General features: G+C 30.9%; 1 non-coding gene across 1 annotated transcript; it reads left to right on the top strand.

Annotated features, from left to right (window-relative positions):
• Positions 1 to 5,096: 5,096 nt before the first annotated feature.
• Positions 5,097 to 5,194, top strand: LOC129296643 (U6 spliceosomal RNA). The gene has a single exon (XR_008589851.1). It is a non-coding gene; the product is annotated as a U6 spliceosomal RNA (small nuclear RNA).
• Positions 5,195 to 18,831: the final 13,637 nt, after the last annotated feature.

Here is an 18,831-nt window from a genome sequence, read left to right as displayed (position 1 = left end):
AGAGAATTTAATTGGACACAATCATACTTGAGCTTTCTAGCAACCACCCTTGAAAGAAATAGTTTAATTTATAAAAAAAAAGAAATAACTTAATTCAAAAACTTTGAATAGTTCAAGATAATCTAAGGCATGTTTAAGGCAATTTAATTGGAAGCTTTCTCACGTCTCTTAGAGATTTGGATCTTTTGATACAAAGGCGACGGCGTCTATTTCAAAAGTCAGTACTGTGTTTTTGCGAGAAAAAACAAACACAAAAACATTTGTACTAGCTAGATTGTTATCCATCGGCCAGGTACAACGCAGGACCATCTTCGATGGTCAGCAACCCCCATGAGGTGATATGAGTTATTCTTTTGTTTTTTTCCAATGATATCTACCGTTAATTCAAAATTATTTTTAAAATTTTTTTATATTAAATTTACCAAAGTAAAATTTATAAAATATTATAATATTAAATATGAAATGTTCAGAGTAGATATAGATAGTCAATTAATTAAAATCATAAAAGTTTTAATATTAAATTGAACATTTCAAATTATATTTGTATTGTTCAAAATACATTTAGATAATCAATTTGTCAAAATTATTAAAAAATAATATTAAATTGAATCATTTAAATTAAATTTGTCTTGATCATTAAAGACTTCTATATTTTTTACATATTTTTTATTTTAATAAATATAAAATAAAAGTAAAAAACTTAAATTTGTATTATCTCTAGATTTTATCAGGAGTGATGAGTACTGTAATATTTATTTTTTAATAACATAAAAAATCCATATTTAAATAGCAGGGATCATTTGAAAGGAAATAAAGGGCTCAGATCGCCTCATAGGGTTGTGAGCGTGCGGTGCTAAATGCATTTCCGGTACAATACACTGGCCAACATCGTCTCTCTTTGTTTATTTATTTTTTTTATTAAAAGAAATTTATTCAACATCAAAAGAGATTATATCAAGATAAGTTATCCTCAAAAAATACTCTCATCATCCACCATCTCTTGAAGTAAAGGTGGGGGATGAATATTTTCTCTTTAGTTCATTCAAAGGAACTGGAAGGGGAGGAAGAAATGAAAGGTTTAGATTAAAAGAAAAATGGATAAGTAAGGTTATAAAATTTAAAAAAATTAACTAAAACACCTTTCTCTTCATGGTAAACATAATAAAACCAATGCTGTACATATTAAAAATGTGAGAATAACCATACTTTTCACAAATATCATTAATTATAAGTTTATAACTCCCAACTTCACAAACTGAATTATTATTTCTCCTCATGAATATGTTGACCTTTCTCTTATCCACAATTTGATCATTTAATTTTTTTTATCTTTATTTTTTAATCAATTCTTTTTTTTTTCTAACAACCAAACATGCTCCTCGACTATGGTAACGACTTTATTGTACTAAAAAATAGTTAAAACTTTGATCTTTTTAAAAATTATATATTTTTCAAATTATACTCTCATTAAGTCTCTGTCTTAATAATAACAACTAAAATTTGAAAGAATTATTTTGAAATAATAAATGAAGTAAGATACACTCATTCTGGGTCCTTTTTGCAAGGCAAGAGAGAGAAATTTTTTATTGTTATTTGTAAGTCACATAATTAACTTTTTATCCCAAGTTTTTCATTCTACTATCCATTAAATGATGGTAAAAGAAATTATATTATTAATATATATATATATATATTTAATAAGAACAAAATTGAAATTAAATTTTTAAATAAATTTTAATGAATTTTAAAATTAATTTTTTCTTGATTTAAAGAAAACATGTCAGAAAATGATTTATAAAGAATTTATAAGGATCAAAGTGAGTAGTTGGAAAAAATTATAAAACTATCAAATGTGTGCTATATTTGGACCAATCAATACTTCTCAATGACTATTATTATGGACGATTGAGATTTGAGAGTAAAAGGAAGGAGCAAGAAAAATTGATTAAAAAAATCATACTTACTTCTTGGTTAAATTGAACTCATTAAAATCTCCAATTCATTCCTCTTGAAATTAAAAAACCATAAAAATTAATAAAATTTAAATATTGTGCAAATATTAATTTTAAATTTATTAAAATAAATATGGGTTTTGTAATCTTATAAAAATAAATAATATTTTATAATAACACGTGTGTTGGCATTTTAGTTATAATTTTACAAAAACAAGAATATTTAAAATTTTTCAACAAAATATATATATATATATATAAGCAACAATTTATTTACTTGGGGTTTCAAGTTTGAGTCTTGAGGCATGCAGTTGTTAACATTTAAAATTTCATGTCATTTGAGCACATTTTTTTTTAAATTTTAATATATTTTGGCTCAATTGTCTATATTTTGATTGCCTAATTAAAAAAATGTGTATATTGCTTTGGGTTTATACATTTATTTTTAATTCAACATTTTTGGGCTAAGTTTGTGTTATTTTAGTTTAAAGTTTGATTAGATGTATTTTTGGACCTTTTGTTGATACTTTTGAAAGGCTTTTGGATGAAGAAATCAGGTACAAAAAATATAAGTTTTGTTAATTGTACAAATAGTTTAGAACTGTCAAAGTCGTTAGAGAGTCGCGACTTTTGTTCATAACTTTTACCATCGTTAGCAAAACGTTTTGTTTTATTTATTTGAAAATGTTTGGGTAGGATGCATATATGCTGTGAGCTCAACCCAAAATACATTCTACAAATTTAAAGACACTTTGAGAGCTTTGTTGTAATAGGGTTTGAGTTTTGGATGAGTTGGATCCAAGATTTAAAACTTTAAAGACATTTGAAACTCTATTTCTTTAGTTTCTTTGTTTCTTCTTCATTTTTCTTCTTGTAATTTTGTCATGGCTGTGAATATCTTATGTATTTGTAGCTTTTTGATGTTTATGAGTAACCAAACTCTTTGCTCTAGGATTATTTTAAACCCTTGCATGGGTTAACATTAAGTTTCTCCTCTCTTCTTTTGAGTAATGATATGTGTGTGTTTGTGTTTATTTACTCTTTTCTTAATATTTTTAAATGATTGGCTACTATTTAGATGTTAGGTTTATTTAATTTATACTTGAGAGGTTAGGTTAAATGTAAAACTTGGATAAAATAATGTAAGAAATTGATATTTTCATGTTGAAACGATAGTTTTGCGAGTAAAATAGATATATACTTGCTAACTTTGTATAGTCACCTTAGGGTTGGTACTTAAAATTGAGTTTTATTAACTGTAACAAGAGATTTGGCAATTAATTTAACTAAACACTTATTCTTGACTTGAGAGAGCTTGTGCAAGTATTTTTAGAACCTTAAGTTAATACTTATTTTCATTAAGAGCATTTAGGAAAAGAGGTAATTTTAGTGTTATGAAATGCAAGGGGAATAAATAATCTTATATCTCAATTTTTTCGTAAAATTTATGAATCAATTGCTTTTCTTTATTTTTTTTAGTGTTAAATTATTTTGCAACATAATCTTCATCTAATTATGTTTTGGTTCAACTTGGTTAAATTCACTTAATCTTTTCTTTGATCATTGTCTTTAAACAAATTCAATTCTTGAGAAAACAATAATTTACTTTCATTATATTACTTACTACGACTCGTACACTTACAGTGAGCAATAATAGTCAAGTTAAATAAATATATCAAAGATATCTTGAGGTGTTTGTGAGGTTATCATTGATAATAATAGTCCTATACAATGAGAATTTGAATTAGTCTGAGCGAGAAATAATAATATTATCCTCAATTTCTTAGAATATCATGTGATGGAAAAAAATAATGTTTATTTATTTTATAATTTATTATCATATATATATATATATATTAAATTTTTTTATATGTTACTTTTCATGGGAAAATGACAATTAGGGGCCCAAAATATTATTAATTACAATTGTAGACCCTAAATTAGTGAAATCACAACAATAGACCATTGCCCTTATTTGAAATAAAAAAATGAAAATAGTCAATTGAAAAATTAATAAAATACATTTGAGATTATTTTTAATGTCAGTTAAGATTTTACAAGTCTATTGTGAATTTTGATTTTTTGTTGTTAATACATAGATAAACCATCTGAAAAATTAATAAAATATACTTAAAATTATTGTAATGTTAGTTAAAAATTTACGAGTGTTAATTGTAAATTGTAAGCTCATCACTTCTAATTTTTTTACTGTTAATATGTAGAATTCAAGTTAGTCTAGGTGGGAGATAGTAATATCTCAAATTTCTCAGAATATCAAGTAAAGGAATAAAAAATATAATTAATTTATCTTAAAATTTATTATCATATATACACATATTAAATTTTTTATATGTTATTTTTCATGGAAAAATGACAATTAGGGGCCTTTTAAGAACATTAATTATAGTTACAGATCCAAAATTATGAAAATTCTAATATATGCTATGATTCTTATTTGCAATTAAAAAATGCGAATAGTCAATTGAAAACTCAATAAAATACACTTGGGATTTTTTACCGTTAATATATAGTTAAACCATTTGAAAAATTAATAAAATACACTTGAAATTATTTAAAACTCTAAGTTAGTTATAGATTTATGAGAGTCAGTTATGAATTACAAGTCACTTATTTATGATTTTTACTATCAATATATAGATAAATTATTTAAAAAATCTATAAAATATACTTATGATTAATTTTAATCTCAATTGAAAATTTATGAGAGTTGATTGTGAATCACAAGTTAATGACTTGTTTTTTTATTAGTATATAGATAAATTGCTCGAAAATCAACAAAAAAAATTGAAAATCTTTGTCGCATTAGTTGAAAATTTATAAAAATTAATTATAAATTTCAAACTAAACAATAAAAAAATACTTTATTACATGCAAGGATCATAATTTATTATTGATGTTTTAATAATTCAACATCAATAATTATAATTAATATTCTTCTAAAATTTTTAATTATTATTTTTCCTTTATTCATTGAGACATTTCAACCATTTTTCTTTATTGTGGGCCTTGCAACTTTTAACTCTCCTAATTATATTGACTTTTAAAAAAAATTGGAAAAAAGTCAAGATGGCACTGTAGATATAAAGTTCCATTTTTGACGCAAAATACAATAGATTAATTAATGTCCGTTCGTGGACAGCCAATACAATTGACATGACACGGAGAAGATTAGCATAATCCTTGTGTAAGACACACAAATCGAGTAAATAGAATAGATTACCGGGAGTGGTTAGATAGGATTTTCTCTTTCTCAATTTCTGGGCCAATCAGAACTCATTCGTGGAACCTTACTTCGGAGGGGATGCAAGCAAGTTGAAGAAGGTGAAGGCTTATTCTTTGATCCAATGCTCTTGGAAAGCAATGAAATCCCAACAGTTGCAGATGAGTCCAAGAAGGGGAAGCCTCATACGTCAAATGATTTTACTGAGTCAACGAAGAATCAGGATATGGAAACTGATGAACGGACAGTTGGCGAACAAAAGGTGCGACCTTTATCATATAAAGCTTCGTTGATGGGCTTTAATGAAGTTACCAATGGCGATGTGGTGATGGAGGTTGATGACCTGATGCAAGGAGATGACATCCCATGGAAGCTTGTAGAACCTACAGAGGAGATGAAAGAATTAATGAAACTCTACTGAGTCGTTCTGATAACAGAAGAGTTGCAAGAGTGGAGTAAATCGTGGAATTAAGCCCTTGTGCTAATAGTGTTCGGAAAGCATTTACATATGAGCGACTTGAAGAAATGGTTAAGTAAGATTTGGGGCATTCCAAAGTTCGAGTTGACAGACTTATGTAACAACTACTATGTAGTTTGTTTTACTAACTTAGAGTAGATGAAAGCACTGTATAGAAGAGTGTTGTACAACTAATGACCTTATAGCTTAGTGGTATGGAAACTCCCTTGTAAGTGGAAGTTTAATCTCACTTGCAACCTCAATTCATTAGTGCCTACCCTTTTTAATTCAAAAACAGAAGAAGAAGAAGAAGAAGAGTATTGTTTAAAGGACCGTGGGTTGTAATGCAGTACTGTGTCCTTATCCAAAGGTGGTCACCTTATTTTGATCCTTTCAATAACCCGCTTTATATAGTGTTTGGATGAATGTATTAGCAAACCTATCTAGGTGGATATGTGCACCTAGTTGGACATTAATAAGGAGATTGTCTCCATTGTGAGGGGGAGGAATGCGTGTATTTGTGTTGAATTGGATTTGCAAAAGAAACTTGTTTTGAGAGTGATTGCAGCTTGCTTGGTGTTTCATGTTGAATATGAAGGTCTAAGGCTCATTTGTTTTAATTGTGGCCACTTTGGCCAGTATTGAGAAGTATGCTCATGGTTGGTCTTGGAGGAAATAACACGAGAACACCAAGCTAGGACATCACACTCTTTGAACTATTGCAATAAGCCTGTAACAACTTCTAGCCTCTCTTCATTGGTGATGACAATACCAAAGGACAAAGTTGGTTTTAGCCCTTTAATGTTCGCAAATAGATCACATTATTGGATAATGAGGCAAGCCTTTACACTCACTACTTAAGGTGGTTAAAGCAGACGTCAAATATTCAAATCTAGGTTTAGTGTGCAACTAAGATGGACAACTATAGGGATTCAAATGAGAAAATTTCTATTCCTATGAAAAAGGAGGATAAGGCATAAGCAAGAGGGGAGACAAGATAGATGTTTACTGAGAATAGGGGTTATCCCACATCATCGGGTGAGAAAGTCACTGATAGTCATAGTTTATGTGACAAGACACCTATTAAAAGAAGAGGTAAATGTAAGACAAAAGGAAAAGAAAACAAGAACCCGTTGGGCTGGTCTCCCCCTAAGCTGCAATTAAAGAATAGGAAAGGGCCTCAGAAATTTTGAGGAAAGGAAAATGGGCTAAGCAAGATCCATACCAAAAATAGAGATTCCATGTTGTGGTTTAGGGCAATACTCTTGATTTGGCCCAAAGGAAACATAATCTGGCCCAAAACTCTTTGGTTTCACTCTTGAGCCAGCATAACGATACATCTAATGTTGGAACGATTGGCTTTAACCCTAATGGTGAAGCTTTAATGGTAATTGTACCTTTTCAGGATGGTATGGCATTAAAACCATCTTACCCAACATGGTGGAGCCTACTAAAATCGGACCTAATTCATAATAATAGCTTTGCAGTATAAGTTATTGAAAAGTCTTAAGTCGTGTCAAGCTTTTCAAAGAAAAAATAGAATGTAGAAGAGAGTACACCCTAGTCATTTTAATTCCATAAAAGCAAGTAATGGCTATCAACGCTAACACAGAGACCATAATAAGTTAATGGTAGAGGAGAATTCAAGTGAGATTAAGAGTTTAGAGTGTTTATAATTTTTAATTTTTGACACAGTGACAAAAAGAAAATGATAAAGGTTCAAGTTCAACTAAGCATTTAAAGCAGCTCTCTAAGGAATGAATCTACCTACACTATCTTAATCTTCCTAACTTGATTCAATTCATTTCTTAATCTTCAATTGACATTTGAAGATTCCTAGATGACCTTTAAGACTAAGCACAAGTGATTAGACCAATTCATAAAAAACTTGAGGACTTATGTCAATCTATTATTTAACTCTTGAATTAGCCCTACTCTTGCCTTGATCTTGTTTAAGTACCTTAAACTAATCAAGATCATGTAATTAACTTGAGTTTAAGAGCTAAACAAAAACTAATTGTCATGGATATGTACAATAGGAGATTGAAATGAAGTGCATTCATACATCAAAATCTTAAAGCGTAAACATAAGCATCTTAAGTGCACAACCAATTAAAGAATCAAGTACATATCTTCTTCTCCTTTAAGCCAAAAATTTAGCCTAGATGAGACAACTAAGACCTAGATTGAATTACTAAGAAAACAAATGAAAGAATCAAAGAAGAAGATGAGAAGAATCACAAGAAAAATGAAATAAAAAGAAAAGTTAGAAAAACTCAAGCATAGGCTTCACCTCATTGAAAAGCTTTGAGAAGATCTAGCTACTTATAATGGTTCTCTTCATAATCCATATAGAGATTCCTTATTGAATAGATTCCATAGCTTTAAATCTTAATTGAGAAGAGGAGAATAGTGGTTGCAAGTTAAGAGAATGAGAGAAAATAGAGAGAAAATGAAATGAAGGTAGATATGGAAATTGGAAGTAAGAGAATGAGCAAATGAAATGAAGCCTTGTGATTCACATCTAGCCTTTTAATCAGCATGTAAGGATGTAAAATAAGTAAAATAGAGTAGGTTCTAGGTGATCAAGGCTAAGGAGAAATATGAAATTACTTAACTAACTTGGTTAGGAAGTTAAATCATGAATGTGACTAATAATCAAGCTAGATTAATTTGAGTAATCTTGTAGCTCTTCTTGAAGGTTTCCACACTTGATCATAACTCACTAACACTTTTAAAATGATGATAAGAGGGTGATTTAATGGCTTCTTAGTCAAATTATTCCTTGCTTGGAGCCTTAAGAAGCTTCTTATACCAACATATATACTTGTGTCATATTAAGGTCTTTTAGTTTTGCAATGTGTCTTGTAATCTAGTCTTTTGGCTATTTAATATTTTATCAAAATCCTTGTTTGCACCTATAATTATACACATAATAGTGATTAAAGAATGTGTGCAAAATTTTAAATTAAAACTCAAAGCTAATTACAAGATATAATGTCATTTTCAAGTTCCTAGGTTATAAAATATGACAACCTAGTATTAATGTCTTTTTCTTAAAACATCCTATGACTTATGTCTTTTGACACTTTTTGCAACATAGAATGAATTTGAATCTCAAATTTATTCCATTGATCTTAAGAAGATAAAAGACACAAAGTAAGCTAATGTCCCAAAAATGCCCAAAAATTGTTAAAATGACTAAAATACCCTTAGGTGAAGAATAAACCTTAATTGATTCTAAAAGTCTAGAAATGCATAAGTATGCAAGAATTAAGCTTCCAAGAATGAAATAATGTAAGAATATAATCCTAAAATGTATGCAAATAATGTAATATGTCAGTTACCCAGGATGAGAAGAGACTTTCCCAGGAGCAAGGCATGAGGAGTTAATCTTAGGTCAATGTTTCACCCTAATCATATTTTTAGTTTCTCTATGATAGTTTCCAACTAGAATTGTAGAGGGTTGGGTGGTTTCACCTTCCTACCCTCATCAAGAAAATTGTTAATAGGTATAATATTAATGTTCTTTATTTATTAAAACCCCATATTAGTTGTGCTCATGCTGATACTATGGTTAAAAAATTAGGTTTTGCTAATTGGATTCGTGTAGAAGCTATAACATCCAGGAAATCTAACCCCTAATTAGTTTAATAAATGAGATTAATCATGTGAATTAATGTGGTGTGAAATTATAGAGAGCTAATGGGTGTTTTAGATTGTGGTTTTAGCCTTAGGATTGAGTCTGAAGTGAGGTCGGGTCACTTAGGCATGAAAAAGTGAGAAAAATAAAAAGAAGTAAAAACTGATTGAAAACATAAGAGAAACAAAGGAGAAGTGAAGGAGAAATGAAAGAGTTCTATTAGGGCTTGAAGAACTGAAGCATTGAGAATGTTTTAGAGCTTTAAAACATTAGAGGTAAGTTGCTAAAGCTTGAATCTCTCTTTCTCTTCCATTTTCTTTAAGTTGGAAGTTAGGGTTTAGTTGAGGTAGATGATTTTTGGTCTATAGAAATTATAGGTCCAAACTTATTGACTTAAGCAGAGTTAAAGAGTTGTTTAAGCTAATTAAACCTAGTACTAGTAGCTCTATGTGCTTTTGATAGTTGGGAACCATAAATACTCAAAAATCCCACCATAAATGTGGTTGTTGGGATAATATGGCTCTATTAATGGCTAATTGAGAGTTTAGTAAAGTTAGTAAAAGTTAGAGAAAGCTAACAAACATTATAGGCATCCTTGTATATAAAGGGATTAAATCTTAAGAGTAAAGAAGTGTTAATCTAAATAGTAAAAATCATCCAAAAAGAGATATTAACGAATTATATTGTGATTAATTATAGATTGAGCATATTTAGCACTATTAAAGCTTTGTGAGAGCTCTGGAAGTAGTCAATTAAGGGGTAAACTTTTGAGTCCTTAAAGGTTTGAGATAATCAGGAGAATTCTTTCTTGTGATTTTGTGTGTCAATTGATTTATTGAGTTATACTTGATAATTGAAATGTGTGAAATTGAATAAAATGCAAGTGTGACATTACTTACTTGAAAATTCACTATAATGATCTTGTAAGGTTCAATGACATGTTTTCCTTTAAAGTTCAATGATTTTGTGTTAAGTAGAGTTTAATGACTTGATGTGTGATAAATGCATTAAAAGAGTGTTATGAAGTCTTATGATGTGTTGTCTGCAGAGTTCAATGAATATATGTATTATGAGGAGTTCAATGATTATGTGATATGTGAAGTTCAATGACCACATGTAAATGGAGTTAAATGATTGTGTGTTCTGAGAAGTTCAATGATTATGTATAATGTGGAGTACTATGATGAATTATGAATTGAAAATATGTAGAGCACAATGAAGTGAATTGACATGTTAATGTGTGGAATAATTGCATGCTGTGAGAAATTGCATTTTAATGCACTACATGATTATGAGAGATAGGAGTTTGCCTAGAAAGAGGAGTAGATAATAAAAATTCACATGGTAAGACTTCCATCAGAGCTTAATGGTTTTCTTGAATTTATTATTCATATTGTCCCACTTGTTCTATAAGGGATTGTCCTACTTGTTCAATGAGAGATTCGAACCTAGCTAGTTTTTTACTTGTCCAATGAGGAAGCTAGTCTAGAAAAAATAACACCCCACAATGTGTGAGATAGGGGGAAATTATGAACCATAATTGAGATAGGAAACCTTAGCTGAGTAGCCTCTCATGAGTGAATGGCTAGGGTAGTATCAGCTTATAGACAATTCCAGTATGTTATAGCCTAAGATTTTTTGTCAAAGGCATAATGAGAATATAAGAGAGGTGTGATATAGTGATAAAAAGGGAATATGGTTTGTTGTATTGTGACTTTAGTGATGAAAATCATTCAAGTAATCCCATATTTGTGTGAAATCTTGTTACGAAGTCATTATTCCATGAGTATATGCCATTATGAATGAGAAATGTGAATGGTGATTTTAGTCATGTTAAATGACTTGAGAATGCTACCTTACCACTTGCATTTAAATTAATTAATATGCATTAATATAAGTTAGACAGACCTTAGTTATTGAGTAGTTGTACTCATCTCTTTCTCTTCAATATTATAGGAACTAGCTCATTAGGACACAATCGAGAGAAACAAACTGAGGCTTAGGTCTTTAATCTTAAAATTAATAGGTCTCATTTATTTTGATAACTATTATGTGTAAAATTCCAATGATATTGCCAACTAGGGTTGTCAATGTTTTAGGCTTACTTGTACTAGGAAGTTTTTAAACTATATTGTGTACTTTGGGCCCTAGAGTGTATATGTACTAATTGTGTAATCCATTACAGCACCAAAATATTAGTGCAAGTAAGAAGTTAGTGAGATTGTGATTTTTATGAAATTATATGATGATTTATGAATTTAAGGCTCCCTCTTGTTTTTATGATTAAGGGGTTGAACACTGAAAATATGTTGTGTAAGTGTTATTAGAGTTATGGTGTATTGCATAAATCCATTATGGTCTATTGAGTGTGACTTAGAGCGTGTTTGAGGCTTTTGGCTCTTAGTAAGAGTTTTGGCCACCTAAGATATATGTAAATTGTGAAAAGGAATGAATTTTAAAATAGGTGTCCAAATCTCAATTGAGAAGTATTTTGATTATGAAACTAAAGCTAATAGCTAGAGTTAGGAGAAAACTCTTAGTAAACACCTAAATCACCTCAATTGGATGTTGGATGAAGAAATGGGATGTATCATAAGCTTACCTCAATTGTTATCATATGACAGCAATAGACATTGTCAAATATTGTGCGATGCATCACGGCGCATGGCACAAAGGTAGACAAGCTACAGTGCCTGTTTAACAAGCCACGATACACGCCTCTATTCTACACTGAATTACTATCCTTAACTTTGATGCAAATGCTTGATTTTTTTGAGATCCCATGCTTTAGTATAATAGTTAAACTCTAATTTTTAACTTGTAAATATATTTTGGAGAGTCTTAAATTTTAAAAACTTGGGATTCTAAATTGAAAATTTAGATAATCTCTTGATTACTTGAGTTTTGGAGTTAATCGGTGATTAGTAAGGGAGACTTTACAGAAACCTTAAGGTAGGCTAGAGGCATATAGGTTTTCTAGAACATATAAATTACCAAGTTGGAGTAATTTTTTCCATTACACAATAACTTCATTATAGGATACCTGATTTGTTCACAAGTGAATCTTTTTTTACTTCGTTCATTTATGGGGGAAACCTCAATTCTAGGTAGATGTAATTTATGGAACACCATTAGCAATCTCTTTTGCAATAGAACTAACGCCTACCTTCTTTTAAGAGATTTTAACTCCTACCTGCATCTAGACGATAAGAAGGGAAGGGTCACACTTAATTATTATTTTATAAAGGAGTTTACTAATTGTGTTTTTGCTTCTAGACTTTGGTGTTATGCCTGGAGTAATGCCTTTTAGTTAAAGGGGGTCAACAACTTTACTACATTGGCCTCTTCCTGGAATGAATTTATTGTTGGCAACATCCTTTTTAAGGAAAAAGATTACTGCAAAGACAAGAGGGAATTGATAAAGCTAGGGAAATTAATGATAGAAATTGTTTGAGGAAGGGGGAGAAATAGCTATAGCAAGAATATTTCAAGTTGTCTACTCAAGAAGAGCTCATTTAGTTCTAGAAATTGAGGTGTAAATGGCTACAATAGGGGATAAGAATTATAGCTTTTTCCTTAAGGTTAAGAAGAAGAAGAAGAAGAAGAATATTAATAGGCTGCTTAATGATAATGATGAATGGGATTTTAAATAAAACTATTTAAAAAGAATGGCAACAAACTTCTTTAAGAACTTATACACTAGTAAGCAAGGGCTAGAAAAGGATTGTTACCTACTTGCTAAATTCTGTAGACTTACTTATATGGAGTTATATTCTTTTCAAGGAGAGTTGTTTAAGACTGAAATTAAGAATGTTGTCTTCTTTATGAATGCATTGAAGGCCTCGAGCCTTTATAGTCTTCAAGCTTACTTTTTCCAAACACAATGCAATATGGTAAGGAATAAAGTGCATGATTTAGTATAGAACATCTTTCCTAATTCGAGTTGCATCACACAAATCAATAAAACTAATAGTGTCCTTATAACTAAAGTAGACCATCTAGAGAGGTTAAAGGATCTTCAACTCATCTCCATTTGTAATGCTAGTATGAAGATAATCATGAAGATTATTGCCAATAGATTGAGACCCTTTCATTATCATCTCATCAAGCTTAACAAGTATTGTTTCATAGTTGGTAGTCAAGGCTATGATAATATTATCCTTGCTCAAGAAGCCATATACTCTATACACTCGAAGAAGAATGGTAAAAGCTTTGTGGCCATTAAGGCTAATATGAAGAAGGCTTATGACCGTTTAGAGTAGACCTTTGTTAAAGAGACATTGAGATCTTTGGGGTTAAACTAGTAGTTTGTGGAACTTATCCTGACTAGTATTAGTATGTAGAAATGAGAATCTCTTAGAATTATGAAGATACTTAACCCTTTCGACCTTTAAGGGTTTTAAGATAAGGCTACTCTTTAAGTCCCTATTTATTTGTCCTTGGTATGGAAAGGCTAGGCTAACTTATCACTTAATTATGGGATCAAGGATGTTGGAAACCTCTCTTCCTCTTTAAAAATGGTCCTCCTCTGTCATATCTCTTTTTTACCGATGACCTTGTGCTCTTTACGGAGGCCTTTATAGCATAAATAGAGATTGTTAAAAAGGTTATGGAGTTGTTCTATAAGACTTCTAGCCACAGGATTAATTATCTCCTTACTTTATAATCACCATTAACTTAAAAAGCTAAGGTAAGTAAGGATCTAGACCTAAATGATTACCAAGCTTTCATAATTAAAGATGATCCTATACTCTTTCAATTCTCAAACCAGAGTTTAAAACATTTGTGGAAGCATAGATTCACAAAGAGAGTCAATGTATTTGCATAGAAGTAAAAAACAGTAAATCTGTGCAGAAACAGAGGTGTGTGCTGTAACTTATTGCACATGCACCATAAGTTATAAGCCTCTATACCATGCATCGCGGCTTAGGCACAATGCACCACAGCTCATTGCATGCTTCATGACAATAGAATTTTACTGTCATTTAACAACACTCGGGGCAACTTTTGATACACTCCATTTCTCCATCTGATGTTCAACTGACATGATCTAGGTGCCTATAGAGAGCTTTTTCCTAGTGCTAACTATTGGCTTTAGTTTTACAATCAAATTATCTCTTAATAAAAAGTTAGACACTCATTTCAAATTTTCCTCTTTTCTTTCATTTTCACATAAATCGAGTGCCCAAAACTTATAGCAAAAGCCAAAAGCCACAAACACTGCCTAGACCATATTCAATAAACTAAAATGGATCTGTTCAATGTAGCATCTTAATTTTCTAATCTGGTAATTAGATACCAATTAGGACTGGATTAGTAATTAGTAGATGACTAAAAATTTGGATGATTATTTCATAATTTAAGTCTTTGGGGTGTTGAATGAGCAGATACAAATGGAAGAACTGCGTCTTAAAGTGAAGTGTGTGCACACGGTGAGGATTTACCTCATTGTGCTAGGCGCCGCTACACAAGTTATCTACGCGTTGGTGCATGGCATAAAAATTTGATTAATAAGTTATGAATTAGCTAGTCAAAGCAAAGGGAGAAGAGAAAAGAACGAAAAGAGAAGATGAAGGGATTTGGTCAGCTTTTGTTAGAGCCTAGAAGGCATTTTCAACAAGAGACTTATTTGGTAAGCTTTATATAGCCCTTACCTCCAATTTTACTATAATTTCTCTGAGTATGAGTTATAGAAAATTGAATTGAGGAAATTTAAAGGGTTAGTTTCTTACCTTATAATAATAAAAATATTATCGAGAGTTAAATTAAAGCTTTGTCACTGATTTTGAGTTGAACGATAGGGCTTTGAAGCTTTAGGCTTCATTTAGCCCTAAGTTAGAGGAGAAATGAGGTAGAAATTGTGTGAAAGTGAAATGGGATCATTGAAAGTGATAGAAATCGATGGTTGAGTGGTAATGATCCTAGATTGAGTAAGTAGAAAGAAATAAATGGCTAGTTATAACCTTGACTAATAATAAAGCATTTTTGGTCAATTGGGTTAATTGACTAATCATGCCAATTGTGTGTAGATTGACATATTCCATGCATAGAGTAAGAAGAGAACTTAGCAGAGATGAGTTAGTGAATAAGAAAATACCATAGATAACTTTTCTTGTGACAGAAGGGTTGAGGCAATCAAATAACTTCTTCTATTCAATTGTCTACTGTAACTATTTAAAAGTATGTTTAATAATGCATGAAAAAGGTTTTAAAATCAACATGTCTACTAAGTAAAGGTTTAGTACATGAGATTGAGTTTTCTTTAAACCAATAAGTTTTTGAATTGCATGCTTTACGAATATTATATATATATATATATATATGATTTTATATCTGTGAAAATATGGTGATTCTATGAAAGCATGATCATAGGAGTAGGAGTTCACCTGTAAGGAGAAGTAGAGAAAGACTATATGGCATTATTCTCCTTAGTGCCCAACAGGGTATGGCATTGGAGAATTGTATCTCCTTAGTACCTTTAAGGTGTGGTATTGGAGATTGTCTCCTTAGTACCTATTAAGGTGCAGTGTTAGAGATTCAAATTCCTTAGTATTGATAAGATATGGAATTGGAGTCAACGACACTTCATTATGTGTAATGGGGAAAACTATAGTCTAAAAGTGTGATAGAATGCCTCTGGCTAAGTGATTCTATAACTAAAGGTGAGCTTAGGACCAATGAGTATATATGTTGGTTTGAGGTGAGCTTATGGTTTCAAGTCCGAGTAATTTGGAGGTTCGGATGGCAATGATTATGCTATGTGCTTTAAAAGTAGTGAATTATGAAAAAGATTTCTGAAAGTGGTGATAAGTGGTAGAATGTAGTAATGATATATTGATTTGAAATGAAACCCTTGTTATATGATATGTTTAAAAGTATATTATATAATACTTGCTTATGGTTACATGTGATAGTCAATAGTAAAGAGTTATTCTATTACTAAGATTTTTATCTCATCCCCATAATTATATTTTTACAGGTCATAGTGGAGATCAAGGCAAGGGAAAAGAGTCAAGATCGACATAGTGTGCTTTTATTGTGAAATCTCTGAGTTTTGTGTAATGAACACCTTATTTGTGCACATTTGCACATAAAGCTGCCATAGGTTATGCATGCATGTTTAAAGTTAAATCTTAGCCTTTATGTGTGTATATATGGTGAAATGTGGAACAGAGGCTAAGATTTAGTTGTGAACTTGATGAGAATGTGTCAGTGGTGAAATTTTGATGAATGGATTAGGTTTTAACCTAAATACCATGTTGTGAAAATGATTTTGAAAAATTTAAATAAGTAAAAATGGGTTGTTGAACAGCCAAATCTTGATCTATGTGCATGTATGTTGTAAATTATTGTCAACCAGATGTATTAGGTCCTTTTGGATTTGGTTCAAGACTTAGAATGGTCCAACGAGATAATGTGAGTGATTTAAGCCCTTGAGTGCATCAAATTTTTTTAAAAAAGTAGCTTTTTACACCCAAATGTCTAAATTTTGATTAGATTATTGGATCTTGTTCAAACTGTTTCATTATTTAGCTTATGAAATAAATTTCGTGTGGGCACTTGAAGCATTCCAATCGAATGTTGTATATGAAAATGGCGCATGCCAAAAGTTCACCCTGCAAACCATCATATGATAATTGTAGAAACTGTAATGTGCACTGTGGCGCACAACGTGCTTACATCATGATGCATAACACATAGAGGGTTACCTCGTGGCTCTATACCACATGTCGCAACACACGTGGTGTATGTCGCATCACATGGCTCAAATTTTGACTTTATTTCTTTGTTTTGAAAGCATGTAAAGACTCTAATGAATGCATTTGTTTTCTTCCACTATGCTATGCTCTTTTTAGTATTAAGTCAATTAAGAATTTTGATAATTTTTAAAATAAGTTTTGGACCCAAGCCTTTCAAAGAAAGCATTTGTATTATGGTTTGTAATGTATGTAGTGATTATATTAATCCTTTCCTTATATTATGTTGGTATAAGGGAAGGGTTACATGCAACACACCACATTACTCACAATACTCATAAAACATATTTTTATTACTTAACCCTTTAATCTCAAAAATAGAAGGGGGAGCTCTAAACACATAATTCATCAATTAATCTACATAAATAACACGACATACACATATTTTGCTTGTATTAGTATTTTGACCTTGCTATAGATCTCCTACTTTGTATACAAATACCATAAGGTCTAAAATACATTATATAATTTAACTAAACACATGGTGCAAGTAAGTCACAACTGAATTATCCTTAGTTGGAAAGATCATGCAAAATATACACATAAATACTCAAAAAGTAAAGGAGGCTTATTAACAGGATAATAATCCTATGCCTCCGGCTATTTTTCCTTATCTGATCCCCTTGAGCTAGTTCCTGTAATATTGAAGATAACATGATGAGTACAGCTACTCAGTAATCAAGGTCCATCTAACTCATACTAATACATGTCAATTAATTTAAATGCAAGTGGTAAGAAAATACTTTCTTAACATTAAACATGTTCAAGCACACGATTCGTTATTCTCGTTCATAGAGACATATACTCATGAGTTCATGATTTAGCAATGATATTTTTTACATGTAAGCAAGATCCAAATACATGATTAATTAACACATTTTCATCACCATGGTCACAGTACGATCAAACATGTGCTCTTTATCAATATATGCATGATTAAACCTCTCTTATATCCTCTTTATTCCTCTGATACGAAATTGTGGGCTATAACACATTAGGCTCGCCTATATACTGTGACTACCCTAGCTAAAACACGTGTGAGAGGTTACATGATTAAGGTTTCTTAACTCACTTACGAATCACAGTTTTCCTTAATGCTCACACTATAGGGTGATATTCTCCCTAGATTAGTTTTCTTATTGAACAAGTGGATAACTAGCTAGGTTTAAGTCCTTCGTAAAACCAGTAGAATAGTCCCTCGTTGAACAAGTAGGACGAGATAAATAATAAATCTAGGCTAACCATCGAGCACTAATGGAAGTCTTACCACGTGGATTTTAATTCTCTATTCTTCTTCCTAAGCAAACTATCACCTCTTATGATCATACAATGTGTAACCCTCCCTTGTATTTGGTATATCTACTAAATATAGGAGAAGATTAATATAATTACCACAATACAAGACCAAATTGTATTCAGTTACTTTATTTGAAAAGTTTAGGCCCGGGTCTCAATTTTCAAAATCACTATTTCCTTGACATATCATAGCAATACACAACGGAAACCAAATACATATACTCATTAGAGTCCATGTATGCTTTCAAAAGCAAAAATGATGTCAGATTTTGGAGCATGCACCACGGTGTGTCATATGGCACAAAGCCACAAGTTGACCCTCTTTGTGTCATGCACCGTGGAGTGATACGCAATACGCCATAACGCACATACCAGCTTTTATAACTATCATGTGACAATTCGCGGGGGTAAACTTCCAACATGTACCGTTTTCACATATAATGTTTGATTGGAGTGATTCAAGAGCCTACACGAAGTTTATTTCA

This window comes from Prosopis cineraria, unplaced genomic scaffold (genome assembly GCF_029017545.1).
Source record: "Prosopis cineraria cultivar Desert tree isolate PC_DT_omini unplaced genomic scaffold, ASM2901754v1 PC1, whole genome shotgun sequence".
NCBI classification, from domain to species: Eukaryota; Viridiplantae; Streptophyta; class Magnoliopsida; order Fabales; family Fabaceae; genus Prosopis; species Prosopis cineraria.
The sequence above is the reverse complement of the archived record's forward strand: the minus strand, read 5'-3'. Positions and strand labels throughout refer to the sequence as shown.